Source organism: Haliotis asinina, chromosome 11, assembly GCF_037392515.1.
Source record: "Haliotis asinina isolate JCU_RB_2024 chromosome 11, JCU_Hal_asi_v2, whole genome shotgun sequence".
NCBI lineage: Eukaryota > Metazoa > Mollusca > Gastropoda > Lepetellida > Haliotidae > Haliotis > Haliotis asinina.
This window is the reverse complement of record NC_090290.1, coordinates 17,824,532-17,845,015: the sequence shown is the minus strand read 5'-3', so window position 1 is coordinate 17,845,015 and position 20,484 is coordinate 17,824,532. Positions and strand designations below refer to the sequence as shown.

The window sequence follows — 20,484 nt, the reverse complement described above, 5'->3', positions numbered from 1 at the left end:
CATTACAGCAAGAAAACAAACCCACTTGGCAATATCTTTGTCCTTCAGCAGCATTGTGAGCTTTTGACTGAGTGTAATTTTCCGCCACTTTTTGCAATATTCCAGCAATGCCACACTGGGATATACTACTAAAAAATGGGCTTCACACTATGTTCCTAACTGAGGAATCAAACCTGTTTTCCACGTGACAGGCAAATGCTTAAAAGGTCACATGCAATGTAAAACACAACTCTGCAGATTCCGATATCTTTCGGTATGCACTTGCCGAAACAAATCTTCAAAAATGCTAATTAAAATTATAAAGTTGAAAAAAAAAAAACATGATGAAAAAAAGGCCCATGAAATCCAAGTTCAAACGATTCACTAATTTTCCTAGGGGGAAAAGGTGGTTTCAACAACTATGCTGCGCTGCGCTCATTATTAAATGCATGCGCAGTGAGTATGTTCGCGGAGCTTGAAACAGTGTGCCTGCCCAGAGTATGAGGTTGTGAGCAGTAGTCTAATCTTGGTTGTGTACACAAACAAGTAATTATAAAAAATCTACTAAGAAAGTGAAATCCCAAATATGACATATGTTGCATAAAAAATCTACTCGTTACATAAAAAAAACACAACATGCTGATTGTGATAAGCAGACTCTTGTCACAGAGGAAACTCAAAGTCTGGTTTATTGACATCTATATGTCTGCCTGCCTGTCTGCTAATGACATTATGCAATGCACAACTTCAATCACTGACCACATGCAATTAACACCTATTGGGCTTATAAGTCATAAACAAAGAGCCAGCTACACATATTGGCAAATGAACCATTGGCCAATGACAAAAGCTGTGTTACACTTAAGTGCACCCCCTTAGCTCTGACTGGGTTCAGTATCAAGGATGCTTCATTTCGATGTCAGGCAGAATTTGAGGTTTATAATGTCAAAAGCCATACCATTGGGATAGAGATCAGAAGCACTAAATTAATTCATTTCAGGATGCAGGTTCTGATAAGGACACAGATACCAGGATGTAAAGTTCCATTTTCTTATCAACAGACTGTGTTTAAACTGTTACTGAGACACACTGAAGTCTGTCTTTTTAACAATTATTAAAAGAAAACATAATTATCTGTAAATAAACAGGATACAAATTCTTAACTGTAAACACAGTATTTCAATGTGATTGGACAGAAATTAGCCACTCCAGACAAAGCAGACATGCCTAACTTCTGACTGGCTATTCAAATCTACGTTTTTTTTCACAAAGAAAAGAACTGGAAACATCTGCATTAAGTCAGTATGAGATATGTATTAAGTCTGATGAGTTAAGCAACACTCCAAAGTCAAGTAACACATAACACTGTAAAATATCATAAGATGGTTTCTGTTTTTGAATTTTATCAAGGTATTCATGTCCTGAAAATCCATAAGGAATTTGGTTTCCTTATCTATGCTCTTAAAAAACATTGGGGATCTTCATTTTTTTTATTTATGATTAAAAATATTTGGGAGATTTATCGGAATCAATCAATGTTGATATGACTTTATTGAATGTTTTGAGAGTGCATCACCATTTGCACTTCCTTACAACCATAGTTACTTGGAATGTAGTTGCTTTTGAAAGATGACTGGTGTATGACATGTAATTTGCATGTATACGATTTTCATTTTCAAACAAACAACTAGACACAAACACTAACAAATGTGTGATGCAAGATGAGTGTCAAAATTAATGTTCTAAGTGATTTCTGGACCTTCTTGAAAAAACATCAAAATCAAGAATGGGACTCCATGCACGTGTATTGGGCTACTGCGTTGTGCACGTCCATATAATGCACTGTGTTTAGGGGTGTTAATAAATGGAAAAGGTGGTATGTTCATAAGATGTCTGTGTTTGAATCGTTTTGTTAATGTTTACACTTCCTAACCAAAGTTACAGTTTATTGTTCCCTACTTTTTTTGAAGAGTATATAATAGTTTTCAAGAAAATCTGTCCCCATGATCTCAGATGGACAGCAGACGGACAGAGCTCAAACCAATATCTCCCTCCCACGGTAGGGGAATAATTAATATCTCAACCGAACTGTTCAAAATAGATCTGTCAATCTGGTGAGTAAGGGTAAAATTATTGTGACCAAATATTTCCTCAACAATAAGACATCTATACAAGATGCATGATTGACTAAACAGCAAAGGTTTATGTCTATATCAAATCATAATTCATGATACTTATTTGCATGTTTTGCCGGTGAGAGCCCATTTTGCTAATTCAATGCAATCCAGGATAGGGTCAGCCAGATACAAATGGTTTCTGAGGGGGGCCTAAAATGATGCTGGGAAAAAGGTTTTTCATGTGTCCATCACAAACACAAACAATCCTCACGTCCCAATATTCCCTCCAAGATTCAAATCTGATGCATAGTATTTGGAGCAATGTTATTTTTCCAATATACAAAATCAACTTGTGTATTCAGAGTCACAGCCAGAAATATCGTCTCCTGTCAAGCTGTCTCTCAGGAGAAAACACAACTCAATCAGAGACAGAACCTCATGCTGATAACTTCGGCTGAGCAAGTGTAATAACATATCAATATGGCACCAATTCCCAGACAATTACCTCTCAAAGACATGGCAGCTAATCTCAGAATGTCTGGATGTCTGTCAGGAACCTACCCCCACAGGACGAGTTCAACCATTCCTCATCTAGCCGGGAACTACAAGTACTGGTTTGTGTGCCACTCAGAGTAGCGAGTACATTATTAAATGGGTTTGGTGTAGTGCTGTTTAGAATATATGTCAGTAATATTATGACATGTTCGCCTGTTTCAACACTACAAGTAGATTTGGAGAGTTGTCTCCCTTTGGTGTGCCTGGAACCAGTGACAAAGGTTTGAATCATAGATCTGCATTGATGTTTCTAGCTGTTTTAGCACCACATTCATGTTGGTAAGTATCTCCACATTAGTGAATCCCTTTAAGCTGCATCACTTAAGGTTTTCATTCCACATAAATCAGGCATGTCACCAGTGGTTCCAAACTCAGCAGCCATATTGGAAAATGTTTGGACTGCAACTGAAACTTTTAGAACTTTTCTTCAGAGTCAGTGTGTTATTGTCAAACCATCTGAAGGATAAAGGCTGAAGATACATCACAATTGTCATAGAGTAGCGGGACAAATCATACAAAACCAGCAAATGGAAATCAGGCTTCATTTGAGAAGAGGAGATAATCCCATTTACTGTTCAGTTTCCCTTGACTGCCAGAACTGTCCACGGAACTGGATTAACAGTGGCTGTCTACAGAGCACAAATACAGGCAGAAATATCAAGTGAATAAGCTAGGTCTTCCTTTGTCTCAGACAGGGATAGAGGATGGAAAACTATTCACGTGAACAGGTTTTATCCACACTTAAAAGGGGCACTAGACAGACAGGCCTGAAGATTAGTCAAGGGGAACGTATTGGAACATGGCAAATATGTCACAATAGTCTAAGAGTTGAAATCAAGATTTAGCCCTGCGACAATATTAAGTCTCCATTCCACAAATGATATTTACCCAAACAAACAAACGTATGGTCACCTGCACTTTGCCTTTGGCAATTAACCCTAACCCTAACCTTAACCCTAACCTAATGGAAGCAACAAGTACATCTAAGTACACTGTAACTTTTTCTGACCCTGACCCTAACCCTAACCTAATCCCAACACTAACCCAGAACTTCTGGGAAGCATAAAGTGCCGTCTACCCCAGACATGGAATGGAACATACATTAGATGATAATTTGGTTAATATTGCTATCAGTCATAAAAAATAGTACGTGACTTTTAGAAAACATCAGTTTAAAAATGAAGAAACACGACATACTTTTATGAAAGTCTTTGAGTCCAGAGTATAGTAAAGGTTTAGGTAGGATTTGTTCTAGAGCAACCTGAGTATCCAGGGGTTCGATTCCCCACATGTGCACAATGTGTGAAACCCATTCCTGGTGTCCTCTACATTCACATTGCTGGAATATTGCTAAAAATGGCATAAAATCCAACTCACTCACTCACTCAGTAACTCACTGACTCACATCAGAGGCAGTCACTGTCATTATGGATGACTCCAGTATCAGGTGTTCAAGCTTGCTGACATGGTTGATGCATGTCATCATATGTCCCTCTCACAAGTGAAGCCCGACCAGTCATAAAAGGCCTCTAACAGCAAGAGGTGGCCACAAACTAGTCTCGTTCCAAAGCTGTACTGAATTCTAAGCCAATGGATGTATAGCCATTCTATCCTTTGAGGTCCAGATACGGATGCCAGTCTCCTATTTATATTTTATCAGAATTTTCCATTTAAGGGGTTACTTATTAACCTAGAGACTTGTGCAAGTCTAGACACAAAAATGTTGGCTTAACTGACACACATGATGGTATCCCTATTATGTAGATCAATGCTAATGCCAATCACTTGATTGTCTAGTTAAGATGTACAGTGGAAGCTGTCCAAACTGGCATCTGTCTATTACGGTAAGCTGTCAACATTGGCGTAAAATCTCAGTCCCATTTGTGGTTTTTACAATTTTATCATCAGCTCTCCGATCCGGCACATTGTCTAAAATGGATTATTTCTTCATTCCTGTTAAGTGCCGGTTTAGACAGCTTCCACTGTATTTACACATCGCAACTACAGGTGTAGCATCATACACTGTATTACATACAAAAACATTATTACAAACAAACTAACCACAAACATATAACACACAACGACTGGGAACCTCAGGGTTTCATCTCAGAAAGCTTTACCCACCAATTGTAATGTAATTCCAAACAAACAACTTCAACAGGTAGCCATACCTGAGTACACTGAATGTAAGAACACACTGTTGCTCTCAGTCTGTCATACACACCCTGAAACAAATGTATCCAAAAAAGTCCTTGCAAGTCTAGAATATCTGGCAAGTGCAAGGCTCCGTTTCTCAAAGCTCTTGTAGGCATAAGATCTTGTAACTTTCTCATAGCAATCATATACATCCCTTACTGTAGCATAGTCTTAAGACAGCTATAGACCTACAACAGCTTTGTGAAACAAGGGCCCAGATTTGCACAGTTTCAAAAAAAAGAAGAAAGCTCTTTTTCATCATAGTTCATTTTTAAAACTGAGAACTGCTTGTTTCTGTAAAATATGTTCCAATAGTTGTCAGTCAATGTTGTTCTCAGTCTACCAATATGTTTACAGGTTTGGTCATATAATGGTTTCCAAATGATCCTTGGACACAAACAGATAACATCCTCTCCATCTGTTATTGTATGTTTTGACAGGTAAGGAAAAGTGCGTAAACAAGCTCTAGGTAGATCTATGGGATCTTTAGAAGCAGCTGATGATAGATAAGGGGCCAGATAAAGAGAGAATATAATATTTGGTGGGAGGGTTGGCGGAGTCTTTAGCCAGGATATTACAACATAATACACTTCAAGACATGTTTTCATGAAGAATATGCCAACAATATTTTTAGACGGACAACTTGTACTTTTTTGTCTATGTGAAACTTGAAGACTCATTTTCCTGCATTTTCAGGAACACCTCAAGAACCTGACATTACTGTGCAACCTTGTTTCACATTTGTTCATCGTTAAACACACATGCAGCAGTATTCAAGCTAAATGATGACAGTCTATGAATCCAGTCGACCTGACAATCTGGTCACATCATTAGCATTACATAACACTTTTAGGATACAATGACATGTGTCTATTAAGTCAGTGAGTCCGACCTCCAGATCTATTGGTCGCCTCTTCCTAGAAGCATGGGTTGCTGAAGACAAGTTCTAGCCTGGATCTTTATCTGTATGTAAAGATTTAACCAAAGGTCAAAGCTGTACAAGGAAAGACATAGCAGTGTTAGTGAGCATCAGGCTTTACGTCTCATTTAGCAATATTCCTGCAATATTGCAACTGGGAACACCAGGAATGGGCTTTACAAATTGTGCCCATGTGGGGAATCAAACCCAGGTCTTCAGGGTGACAAGCAAACGCTTTAACCACTAGGCTACCCCACCACAACAGACATAGGCAGAGGCACAATCATGACAGTTACAGCTACATATTAAACAAGAAAAGACCTAAGTAGAGGGTAAATCATGCAGGATACAGTTCAAACTAGATCAGGTAGGACATGTGATGAGATTAAATTGGGATTTACACTTGTAGAGATTATATCAGATAGGTCATGGGTCATAAATGTGTACCTCCTCAGACAACACACTGAAAGTGAAAGTTTGTTTATTTATATATGCTGAGACGCCCTTCGGCAACCCATGCTTGCCATGAAAGGCGACTCTGCTTGTCGTAAGAGGCGACTAACGGGATAGGGTGGTCAGACTCTCTGACTCGGTTGACACATGTCATCAGTTCCCAATTGTGCAGATCAATGTCCATGTCGTTGATCACTGGATTGTCAGGTCCAGACTCGGTTATTTACAGACCGCAGCCATATAGCTGGAATATTGCTGAGTGCGGCGTAAAATAAAACTCACTCACTCACTCACTATACATGCTTATTTCCTATATATCTCACAAAACAACCACCGTCTACTGCTTAGACTGACACACAATTTGTAGTTACAAATGTGGTAAAGTATAAAGTACTCATCTTGCTACGGCAATCAACAGGTCATCATGCCATAAATACAGGTGAAAACAGCTTCCCTCCCCATCATCGAAACAGCTGTGCCGATACCATCAGCTCTTTATGCCAGGAAAACATTAAACCCACATAAAAATCTTAACTCTTAGACATTTCCCTAGCAGCATCTTTCATTACCACTAATAAAGTTTCTTAAAAAAAATATGCTTGCTATTAATTTCTGGAATTGGTAAGTTAACCAGGTGAGTCACAAAAACTAATAAGAAACAAAAATGTATTTATTATTGATAAAGGATATTTAAGATCAAATATACAAGGATCATATTTCATGGCCATATTGGCTTCAGAAACAAAATAGAAAATCTATAAATATATTTCAAACTGAAGCTTTGATGATAACACATAATTACATCCAAGACGGCTTGTTTTCACAAATTTTCTGGGTTATCACTATATAATTATCATAAAATAATTGATAATAATCATATGTCTTTGTTACTTTTACAGTTTTACATGTGTTTACAGTGACATCAAAATATATTCACACTCATGATAACTTTCATATACATGTCTGATGACCAGAAATAACCATTTGGATGTGATGACAGGGTGAGATGTGAGTGAGTGAGTGAGTGTGCGGACAGGTGGGCAGCGAACTAGACTTCACAATGACTTTCCAGTAAGCTCTGTTACATGTTGATTAGTGATTGTAACAGTACTTTTCTCCAGCTGCTGCTTTGAGTGAGCAAGTATAGTTTAACACCATTGTTAGCAATATTCCAGCAATACAAAGATGGGGGAAACCAAAAATGGGCTTCTCACATTGTCCCTATGTAGGAACTCAAACCTGGGTCTTTGATGTGACAAGCAAATGCTTCAACAACTTGGCTACCCAACCCCCCCTAACAAAGTAAAGAAACAATCAAGAATATAAACTACATACATCAGGATTCTGTGCAAGGAAATTTTGGCATTGAGGCCTTCGCCTTCGTGACTCACTACATGTTAAAAGAAAGTAATTGTTATTACCTTGCCTGCTCCTCAGCACTATGGGAATGCTTGGTTGACTCAGAGTCAGTATTCTGTTGGTCACTACATCATGTTGCTACTTCAACCAGCATCCATTTGTAGTTTAGTACACATGTACATTTAGCACAACTCACACTGGCTGAGAATCAGTGTGACACCAACCATTTATTCATCTGGGAATAGTGTATCAAGACACGAAATGTTTTTCTTTGAGGTGGGGATGATCAACTCCATTTCAAAAACACTTTTTTCCACACATTCAGCAAATAATCTCTCACCAAAATACATAATTCCAAATATCAGGATTTGTTCTACTCGATTTCAACTCATAATTCATGGTTAGTCTTAAAATTGGTTAACCTTGGTTCCACAGGGTGACAGAACAAAGAAAGCAGAACTTACCAAATATATGTCACCATGGCAACAGTAGACAGGCGCCAATATCATAGTACCAATTCCAGGCTGAAACCAAGACAGGAAATAATCAGCTTGCAATGTGAGACTATAAACTCAGACATCAGTACTCAATGAAAACCATACCGTAGCTGCAGTTAGACATCATGGCCCCAAACAAGCATAAACTAGTTCATGCAAGGATAATTAGAAATAATGGACACCTCACCATTTAACATTCTGGATGTTTATCCTTGAATGCATAACCATGCTAAGGGCACTTGAGTTAGACATGGTGGCCCCTAACAAGAACACAAGATGCTGATTCTTTGTATTCTCTCCTAATGAACCATTGGATATTTTCATGGGGATAAGAACATATTCATATCCTGGGCTTATGATTCATACACAAGGGCCCATATGCAGTGTATGGCCAATTGACTGAAATGTAAAACCAAAACCTACATAATTACTCTTGACTGATCATATTTACTAAACAGCATGAAAGTGTATTTCTGTCACAACCTTCGTCCCCTGTGGAGGAAAATTAGATGTTTTACATGATTTATTTTAAGGGAACCTTTCTTATCATACGTGAAAAGGTCAAAGTTGGAGTTTCACTCATTCCTGTCAAGCAATTTGCTTTTCTTTCTTTCATATTCTGTCATTTAACCTCTCAACATTGAAGTTATGAATTCTACTTTCAAATCCATAGGAGGCTCATGGCTGCATTTTCATGTTTTCACTTTAAGACATCTTGTTAACATAAATGAGCATTTGCAAAGCTTACTATTTGTGTGTTTCTGTAACATATGGAACTATCAAAATAGTTTGATATGTGTATTCAACAATATCATGACTGGGGACACCAGAAATGGGCCTGACATATTGCTACAGTCAAGTGGGGAAATGAACCCTGGTCTTTGGCATGGTGAGCGAAAGCTTTAACCATCAGACTACCCTACTGCTCGCATAACTTCCAGAAAATAATAACATATTGTATCATTGTACAGAATCTTTCAGATGTGTGAAAAGTGCCCAAATCCATTTCCATGGCTTGAGATTAGTGATGTCATATAATTGTGACATCATAATAACCATTGATGTCACAATGGCCTGACAAGCATTATGATACAACGCCATTGTAGTTATTGTTGTCTGAGACATTACTTATTTTACTTGTGATATATCAGCTGTGATGACCAGTTCCAGATTAAAAATCCCAGGCCCCATCATCATCATCATCATCATCATCATCATCATCATCATCATCATCATCATCCCCCTTTAAATATCAATGGTCAGTTCCTAGCAACACTTATCTGACATCAATGGTCAGTCCCTAACACTTAACTGACCGTTCAGTCATTAGAATGATAAGTCCTGCTGACTGCCAGAGGGCAATTGAAGCGAAAGAATTCCATGAGCAGGACATTCTCAGAATTCAATAATCAAACCATGCTACAAATTGATTTATTAAGAGATGTGAACTTCAAGGGACTGTAAGATACACAAGCACCAGCCCGCCCACACCACGGCCTAGTGCTAAAAGCTTTGAAGGAGGGACCATATATCATATTTGAGAATATCATTTTCAATCAGAACTCACTTCAAGCCTTCAGGGACAGATCTATTTCTTGCATAAAGACACAAAGGTTCTTGTAATACATTTTCTATCACTATTTTTTGGAGGAAAAAATCATTATCACAAAATGTTTGTTTTTCAAAATTAAAACTCAGCAACAGTCTAGCTTTGAGTCTGTCATTAGCTGAGTGTGGACCAGACAATAGAGTGATTGATACAGTGAGCACTGATGACTGAATTTTAGCAGTCAACCGACAATTTGACGACATGATTCATTAATAACCCTTGTAATACAAGCATACATTTTTGGTAACCAATAGTAACCTTGAAACCAGTGACCAGTGACTGATATTCTATTCATCGACCTGGAAAGAATGACAATCACCCAAGTCAGTAAGTTTTATCACCATAATGACTTTTATGTCTTTAATCCAAGCACTGACCAAATCAAATATTTATTGTAAATATTGCTAAATTTAAAAAGCAATACAAAAAAATCGTAGTGTCCCATTTTCTTCAGCCCATTTCTGGCATTCCCTGATATGACGTTGCGGGAATATTTCTAAAAGAGATGTAAAAACATTCTCCCTTTTTTCAGGAACCAATAATGGTAATCACACAAATTCCACACTTCCACTTTTGACATGACCCCCTTCACATCACCAACCTGTCTTTAATCCCCATCAAGAACTGCTGTCATTCTTACAGTCAGTGGACATAATACAAGTCTAAATGGAGATGAATCCTACTCTAGTCACAGACCTAACACAATAATATGAAATAAGCAATGAAAATCAACAAGCATTCTTCCATGAGGAACGAAATATGAGAGTAGGATCAAAGTAAAGCCTTAAATCTTTCATTCTAGTCTGGGAACCTTATCTGTTTAATGAAGTATTCTTCTGATCCCTTCATGGCGGGATCGTTACCTGTACGGAATAGCACCGACCTTGGAAATTACTATTTCATGGAGATTGATTTGCTTAAGTATTGCTCTTGTATTGTTCCTTAGACTTTACGAAGGACGTTATGTCGTCTTAAATAACTGACAGTTGTTGAAAGTCTGAAGTTATTATAAAGGCTTTGTGTACAAATCACACATTAATCTGCAGGAAGTCATGGATTTCTATGGGGTGATATTGACTTGTCAGATTGGTAGTTGTACTGAGGACCTTTGGAAGCAGTGTTTTCCCAAGGATCCCAACAGGGTAGGGTCACAGACTTTCAAAAGGGGCATCCCTACTCTAAAAGGTGCTTGCAATGATACATTTCCAAGTACTATGCTGTCAATGCATATTATTCTTAAAGACTCGAAGCGTCATTTCACTTCAACATTAAATAGATATTGAAGAAAAAACACCATGCGGTAAGATCAATTATTATACGAAAAGTGTGTGTGTTGAGTGAGTGAGTGAGTGAGTGAGTGAGTTTTTTCATTCAGTAATACTCAGAGACTAGCAATATCTTTATCGTCATCCCTCTTAAATCAAAACCCACTTCTGGAGTAATGAGTGTCTACTGCATCACAACTTTCAGCATTCATTCATGAGAGATAAATAATTCAAGAAGCTGAGTTTTTCTCAAAGACATTATAAAAGTGAGTTTTATGTCGTACTCAGTAATACTAAAACTACATGCAGCAGTCTGAGAATAACTGAGACTGGACCAACTGGACCAGACAATCCAGTAATCAATAGCATGAGCATTGATCTACGACTGGGAACCGATGACATGCTAACCATGTCCGTGACCCTGACCACCAGATCCTATTAGCTGCATCTCACCTCAAGCATGTATTACCGATGATCAGTTCTAACCTGTATCTTCACAGATTAGACATTTTAAAAACAAATGTGAAGAAAAAACATGTGGAAAGTCAACCCGACAGGGAAAACATCATCCAAAAGTTCAGATGTGGTCAGACTGTGACAAAATGAGAACAAACTGCAGATACTTTACTCAAAAGAGTAGCATCTTAACAGAACTGACTGATCAGGATTGTGATGAATTAACCATTGTGAAATGTCACAAAGTTCCACACAATCATTCAACCTATATGGATGAAATATTACAGACATTAACAACAGTGGCAAAATTACCCAAACTTTTATGTCACACATGAGAACTGGGATACAAGTTCACTAAGGGCAGAGTGATCATGTCCAAGATACCTCGTAATACACCACAACAAATCTGTCCTAGTCAGGAACAGTCTCATCTCCATGATCACTGCCATTCTGTCAGAGCCAGTTCTATCATACATCCAGAACAATATAGACCCCACAAAACCATATAATCTTTGCAGGCTGAACCTCTTCAGACAGACAGTTTTCAGATAACTGCCTTCCTTCCATCACACTGCTAATACATTCCTCCTGGGGGATCCAACAATGCTTTTGGGAGGTTCAGAACTGACAATCCCTCCACTAAAAATCCAATTTCTCCAACAATGTTCGGGAGTGGTATATGTTTAATTTTGTTCGCAAAATGAGATTATGTTGTTATGGTCGACTCTTGTCAAGTTTTACATGAAGAAGACCCATGGCGATAATATCATTTGCTGTAAGAACCAATCAACGATCAAGGACATCTTTTCTGCTCTCCACACAGCAGTTCAAAAACAGCCACAGCCAAAGAAAAGTGGAATCTATATTAGCATGCTCTGTAGGCTGGATGTCACCTGCGATATCTGTGACATGTAAAGAATCCTCTGTTCAATAATTTAAAGAGCAGATTTTTCTTTGGATCTAAGCATTAAAAATATTCACATCAGAATTAGGTTTTTGAATAAAACATGACAAATAATACTGTTCCATTTTATTTATATCAAATGCTTGGTCCCCAAAGATTTCAGCTTGTTTGTTTCTAGTTAACACTGTCTTTGAATATATATAATATTGGTAGTAACGAAGAATCACATAATTAAATTGAAAAGGAGCCAAAGCCCAAGAGAAATGGGAGATTCAGAACCTTGGAAAGTGAAGACTTGCTTCATACAGGGCTTTAGCATTGCAGGGAGAGCTGGGCAGTAGGGAAAATAATGTGACTGTGAGACAGACTTGTCTAATCAACACCATCTAAGTGGAAGACATCCAGGACCCGTTTCACAAAGCTATCGGAGTGCTACCATTGTCGTAAGTCCATGTAAGTACATAGGAGGTATGACAACTGTAGGACAATGCCAGCTTTGTGAAACAAGGCCTCTTTTTCACTTTTTCCATCCACATCAAAGCTACTTGTCATGATGCTACTGAAAATCTGTTGAAAGCTTCAATAAACCAAGTTCACTATCCTCATTGTGCTGCCTGTCGGTCTTGGTACAGGGTACAAATGGCAGACTAATGTTTTCTTGAAAAGATTAACAGACTTATGTCTTTCTGATATGTCAGGTGATCTTTGTCTTGCTTAATACTAATTGTTAGCAGACTAATGTCTTGCTGAAATGTTAGGCGACCTTTATCTTGCTCAATACTAATTGTTAGCAGAATATTGTCTTGCTGAAATGTTAGGCGACCTTTATCTTGCCCAATACTGTTAGCAGAGTATCTAAATAACCAAGTCTGGACCAGACAATCTGGTGATCAACAGCATCAGCATCAATCTGCACAACTGAGAACCGATGACAAGAGTCAACCAAGTCAGCAGACTGACCAACCGATCCCAATAGTCGCCTCTTACAGCAAGCTTAGTTGCCTTTTATGGCAAGCATTGGGTTGCTGAAGGTCTATTTTACCCTGGACCTTCATGGGTGACTTTCATTGGAAGAGGATAAGACACTCTCACATATAGCTCTGTAGCCAAAATTTCCATTGACGTTACTTTACAATAAAGATTAATGGAAATATGTCTTCTTTTGTGATGTATACATAAAAATATAAATAAATCCAACACAGATATAGAGTGTCAATGCTGCAAAATATTATTGTCATGAAAAGCTATGGACCACCTTTAGCGAAATAATCTCGGGTTTATCAAATTGTTAACTACAGTAACATGCCAAAAGCATTGCAACAAGTCTGACGTCACCTGTGTAGAATCAATAGCACTCCATAAAATCATGTTAAACAAGACGAATTAATGTACTGACTCACCAAAACTTGTCAATATTTGGTCATATAACCCTTCTGGATTATGGAACTTCAGACTCTTTGAAGGATCAATGGGTATAAACTTCGGATATAGACATGTGGGAATGTGGATCAGATATCTGCTATACCGCAGCAATCAAACCATCATGACAGTTGATGTTTTCATAGCCTCGCTGAAGTATAATTTTAACACATCTCCACACAATTTCTATGACCTTAATATCTGGGGACTGTGCATGCCTGTCCATTCCTGGGATATTATCGGTTTTCTGAGACCAGAGCACTGTGAGGAGCATATTGTCATCCTGATATATCCATTATGGAGTTGTTCCCAAATTCCTTGGCTACAACTGGATAAAAATTAGTACATCAATGTACTTTTATGAGTAAGTATTTTCCTCAATTGGTACCAGTACACCTACACGATTGTAGCTAACACATCCTGAAACATTACACATGATGTTTTAGGTATTTTGGTCTCCAGTTTTCGTCAGCCTTCCTCCAAACAGAATTCTACCATGGCTTCAGTAAATACTGGATTGTGATTGCTAATCAAAGTCATTCAGAGGTGTATAATCACGTTATATACCTCTGATTTTTCAACACGTTAAGTATTTGTTTAAAATCTGAATACCACAGTAATGGTAGAATGGAGATAAACGTATTGTGTTGGAAAATCAGCGGTATATAACAAAATTATAATAGCTCTAAATTTTGTATTTAAAACCTCATGCTACGCGTTCGGTTTTAAATCAAATTTACAGCTATTATAATTTCGTTATATATCTCTGATTTCCCAACACAGTATGTTTATCTCCTAAATGTTATTATTTTCTCCAAACACTACCCGAGTTTCATCTATAAACTTTCTTTCACCTACTAAGTTGCCATGTGACTTTACCCTACACCACCTGACTCGTTTCTGATGATTGACATGTGACATTGTAATACCCTTTCTTATGGTTCACTTTTTTAATACAACTCAATGTAAATGTCGCTGGATTGTCCTGTTGCAAGTAGCCTGTGATTAGATCATTTGCTTGTCAATGACCCATGTTAAAGCATCCACTTGTCATGCCTCAGACCTGGGTTCAATTCCCTACATGGGTACAATGTGTGAAGTCCATTTCTGGTGTCCCCTGCCATGATATTGCTGGAATATTGCTAAAAGCATCATAAAACTTCACTCGCTCGCTCACTCACTCACTCACTCACTCGCAGTTCTAAAAAGGTACTGACAAAAGGTAACAATCAACATGTAACACAGATTACCTGACAGTCACTGTGAAGGCTTGCTCTGACATGATCTGAACTCCTTCACAGAGTGAGATATGTTTGGTACCTATCACCTCTCCCAACTTTCTACATCGAGGTCAGATCGTGCTGGTTCCACCTCACAAGGTAATATAATCATCATGAAAACAACAGGATGCTAGGAGGGTAGAGTCAGACCTCACAAACATTTTGGATCATCTGCCAAAATTATGGGGCAGGTGTTACAGTGAAACAAGATCACAGTTATAGGTGGCAGCACTTCAATACAGTATTATGGGATTGTTCCAGTAGGTGGCAGCACTTTCCTGCTGCATGATGGGAACGTATGTAAACTGCCTATCTGAGTGCAGAGCCCATCCTAAACCTACCAAGATAATAAAGTGTGCACGCTTAGAGATGGGATAATATTAACAAATCAACAGATAAAAAAACCAAAGAGGTTATTTTTACAATCACTGCTAAAGCATCAGAGGAATATTATTTGTGTTTTGTAATCTATGCTACGTGTCTCAGTGTGACAACACATCAAAACACCGATAGCGATGTGGGTGTCTGGAGATAGCGGAAATGGGAATTAAATCACATACTTAACACTAAGTTGCCCAAAACACAAACAAGTAAATTACGTCTTTGGAAACAGTGGTGTAGATATCCACGTTTAATGGTAGGTCAAGATAAAACCACAGTGTTTTCAGAATCTGTCAAGAAGAAAGATATATTATCATAAACATAGGGAGTCAAGTTTCTGTCAGTATTTCAATTACGTCACAGCTTATATTTATTCTAGGAAAAAGAGGTTATATATAAGAAGTGGGATTATATTTGAACATTCCATTCAGTTCACTGTTGCAACATTAGACCATGTATTAACACCTCCTCACTACAGTTGTGAGTGAATAGAAGTAACCTCTACAAACTCACGACTTTACAATGGGGTAACTTAGGGTGAGTTTAGTTTTACGCCACACTCAACAATATTCCAGCTATATGGCGATAGTCTGTAAATAATCGAGTCTGGACCAGACAATCCAATGATCAACAGCACAAGCATCGATCTACGCAATTGTGATGACATGTATCAACCAAGTCAGCGAACCTGACCACCCGATCTCAGTAGTTGCTTCTTATGACAAGCAGAATCACCTTTCATGGTAAGCATGGGTTGCTGAAGGCCTTTTCTACCCCAGACCTTCCCGGGTTGGGTAGCTTAGAGGTAAAAGCATTCATTCATCTTGCTGAAGACCTGGGTTCAGATCCTCACATGGGTACAATGCGTGAATTCCATTTGTGGTGTCCCCTGCTGTGATATTGTTCATACATCGCCTACTTGAATGTAAAAAGCACAGTGAACCAGTTTCAGTTGAATTCTGATGATAAACATATCCTAACCAATCTGCCTTTGATTTCAGATTTAACAACGTGAGCCATTCACATTCTAAATCTCTCAGACTCCCTGAAAGGTGACATATATTCATAAACAACTCTTAGGTGCAATTCTGTACTATAATTTCATTCATGAAGACAAGGTACCTGTTCTGTACAATCTCCATAAAGAGAGACTCAGTCCAGGTCATTAGGATCATTGGCTAATGTCACATTTTCAGGACCTGTCTTAAGACATCAATCCAGTGGGACTTCTGACAGCTTTTTCTTATTATTATGCTAAATAGAAAAGGTGAAATGTTTCTTGAGCATTGGCTTGTCACTTTTATTTGAGTATGTAACAACTTTTTGCCATTTAAAAAGATCATTTTGACTTAAAAGTTACAAGAATGAGTGTCTGAGAGAACGAGTGTGACTGAATTTTCAACTTTTTCAATTTTTTAGCACCAACACGTGCTAAACTTCCCAAACTGTATTTTTGAGAGAAAAATATAACAATGTGTTCCTTCCTCGTCACTTTTTTTCCTTTCAAAATTTCTTTAAAAAGTCCTACAACACTTGTCACTTTTGAAAAAAATGTGCCCAAGAACCGTTTCATTATTTCATGCAGCGTTACATCCATGTATATTTAAAGCAGTACATTCAAGAACAAGAAGTATACTTAACAGTCCCTAAACTGCATTATCAACCCCTCTGCTCAGCACTGCATGCAACAGCTCCACACTGCATGCAACTGCTCAGCACTGTATGCAACTGCCCAGAACTGCATGCAACTGCCCAGAACTGCATACAATGTTAACTGCTCAGCACTGCATGCAACTGGCCAGAACTGCATGCAACTGACCAGAACTGCATGCAACACTAAAGGCCTAATTGAAGCAAGACTAGATTTCTTCAGGTTCGGAATCTCACATGAGGGCCTTTTCCATAAAAAGGAACAGTTTGTTTCTATAAAAAAATTATAACTATGTGTTATTAAAGAACAACCTGACATTCGCAGGTTCTGTACAGATCGAGTTTGTCTAGATGAATGCAGTCATGCCGTATTTGTGCGGATTGGACAGACATACATCCTGTTGATGAAGCGCTGATGTCTGTGTTATTCAACTTCTGTGTGACAAGTTTGGATGATGGTGTCGCTTAAATGAGTAATGGTACACGCTGCCAAGTAATGTGTTCACATTAATAAGAAACTGCTTTGCCATAGTAACCTTTGAAATCATGGTAGCTGAAGGCACTATATCACACTACACTTCACTAAAACTAAATAATGTATTTCTTTCAATAATACTATCAGCCCTCATGGAGGCAACCAAATCACTTATTCAAAAACAAATATAAGTATTTAGATTATAATACTGAATTAAAAAATTTGAATGAATGTATGCAAATTTTGCATTAAATCAAGTCTCATGTCCTCTGCCAGCTGAAAACTATTTCCCCATTGAGTAATTTCCCTTGGAGAGCTCTTTATGAAGATCCTGCACAAAACATGTGATTCAAACCAGTTCAGCAAACACCAACAAAACGGTGACAATTTTCCATGTAGGGAGTAATTGTTCATGTTCCATGTATCTCTCCTTGGAAGTTGCTCACCTCTGAGTTTCAATTATCAAATTCAGGCACATTGTAAGGGATAATAAGTCTTTTATGGGATCAATTGAAATGCACACACCAAAATATATATAAAAGAGGCAGAAATATTTCTAAAATCATGTGATGTGCCTTCATTGTGATCAAATACTACAGCATACTAGTTGCTAATTGTTCAATACGAGGGTGTCAGTCCCATCTACCCTGTTTGAACCAGTAATGGAAGTGGTGTTGCTATGCTTAGGCCTAGGCTTGCCATCCACATGTATAACACTTAAATGTTTATGAATTCCATTTTGCAAAAGCTGATATTAAATAGGAAAGTGTCAATACTCAAACAGTGTGGGCAAAGAAATTCCCAAGTGACTGTCTGAAAACTCAGATCAGTGTACAGAAGGTAAGATGTGACCAGAGGGAGTGAATATGCTTGTTTTCACTCCACAACAACATCATCATCATCATCATCATCAGCATCAGCAGCAGCAGCAGCAGGAGGCCACACTTGTCACACTGCCCCCTTCACTATCACAAGGTTGAAACAGTTCTTTAAGTCAGAAAGAGAAAATGTTCAACAGACTCAAAAGCTGGATTCGTCCTTGGAAACAGACAAGGTGTCATCATCATCATCATCATCATCATCATCATCATCATCATCGTCGTCACAGCAGTCAACATAGATGGCTCATATTTAGCAACATTCCAGAAATATTGTATTAGAGAACACCATAAATGGATTTCAGAAATATGATTTGGGGCTGTTTTATAATTCTGCCTCCCTCCCTTCCATAAAAGTTTCAAATGCTCCTCCAATTATACATAACATTTATTCCATGAACGCAACCTGGTTCGATTAATTTTCGTGCACAATCCACTTCTTGTTAAACCCAGGTGTGTGTGTCTCTCTTATAATAAGTATTCACTAACAACCACTGAAAGGATCTCTGATTAATACCAACATATGATTAACAATCTCCTGGACAGTACCAGATTAGCATCTGTTGGCAGGAAATGAAGAACATTGGAATCATGCAGAAATCAACAACTGACACCTGGAATCTGATCACCTTGCTGATGAAGTCGAGATGAGGTCAGGCTACAATGTAGGTGAAGCTGGTGCTGGTGCTGGTGCTGTTGCTGTTGCTGTTGCTGTCATAGAACAGGTGCTACAGGATGTCATTAAGGTTGGATAAAAAAGTATGTGTGAATGTTGGTTGACAACAGTATAAGAATCTATACCGAAATGTCACATAACATATACTAAAGTTGTCACCCTTAACTTATCTTACTTTCTGAATATTATCTATAGCTAAAATTATCAGTGATTATCAAAACGAAAATAGTGTAATCGATAATATAGTAACATCAACTTTTGTGACAGAAAAGAGATGTAATTTACTCACACAATACACAAAGTTTGGTTTATGATCATGGGGTACTTACAAATTATATTCAGGAAGTTGTTTTGTAGTCCATGTATAAACAGGCCACAGCTTTTCCACATGTTATATTCTTTTCCACATGTATTTCTTCATTTTTGCTCAGTTTTCTCTCTGATATTCATCAATAGCCATTCAACATTTAGTTAATTACTATCAATCTAAATGATTGAAATCAATAATCCAGCCCAACAAGACGATCACATTTTACTGAAAAAATAAAAAGGCTACTATAACTATTAATTTCATACTAAACAATACAAAAGCACCAAAAAAGGGATCCTCAGGTGTTATTATAGCAAGCTTGTTAAAAACAAAAACATCAACATGAGGAACCACAAACTCACAATCACTGACCTGTGCCAAAGCCAAAACATGTACAGTCGAACCCCATTGTCTCGAACTCGGTTGAGACGAATTCCCGGATGTGTCGAACTGACATCTCGGTCCCTGCCGATTTCCTTATATTTATCATTATTTTTACCCTGATGTGTCGAACTAGATGTGTTGAATTCCCGGTTGTGTCGAACTCATTTTAGGGTCCCCAAAGGCTCTAACAAGTACAAATTTACCCTTTTGTCTCGAACTGTCAAAGCTGTATGTATATTTATTTGCCATGACGAATAAAGTGATTGAATTGATTTACATTTGTATATGTTGTAATTTAAAGATCAATACTCCCGTAAACGTTTATTGCAAAGATATATTGTTCGTATGTGTATCCTACTGCAAAATAACGATGTGTTAAGCAACGTGGTCGTGTTGGTTCTTGGTCTTTTCAGTGCTGACGGATGTGTCGAACACTTGGATAAGTCGAACTTTCCCCTTGGACCCAACGAGTTCGACACAACGGGGTTTGACTGTAACTCTACTACACAGCAAATTATGGTACCTCAGATGACAGGGTGCCACATGTCCCCAAAATACATGTGAATCATTAAGCATTCATTACTTATACTCCCTGGGGAGTATACAAACCCTGCCAACCTATTAGGTGCTATTGACAAATGACTGCAACAATGTCAGTAGACACGTACACGTGTACCATCAGACAATTAGTTCTATTCTCAGCTCCTATTCTCTAAGTTGAC

At 38.0% G+C, this 20,484-nt stretch overlaps 1 protein-coding gene and 1 pseudogene across 3 annotated transcripts in view; both read right to left on the bottom strand.

The window, feature by feature from the left end:
• The window catches only part of LOC137255966 (uncharacterized), a 589,910-nt pseudogene that overhangs the window by 411,965 nt on the left and 157,461 nt on the right, over positions 1-20,484 (bottom strand).
• The window catches only part of LOC137255973 (beta-4C adrenergic receptor-like), a 228,221-nt gene that overhangs the window by 71,094 nt on the left and 136,643 nt on the right, over positions 1-20,484 (bottom strand). For all 3 annotated transcript variants that reach the window (XM_067793593.1, XM_067793597.1, XM_067793596.1), the window contains one exon: positions 8,043-8,102. The gene's annotated coding sequence lies outside the window, so the exon portion shown is untranslated. The remainder of the gene's footprint in view (positions 1-8,042; positions 8,103-20,484) is intronic.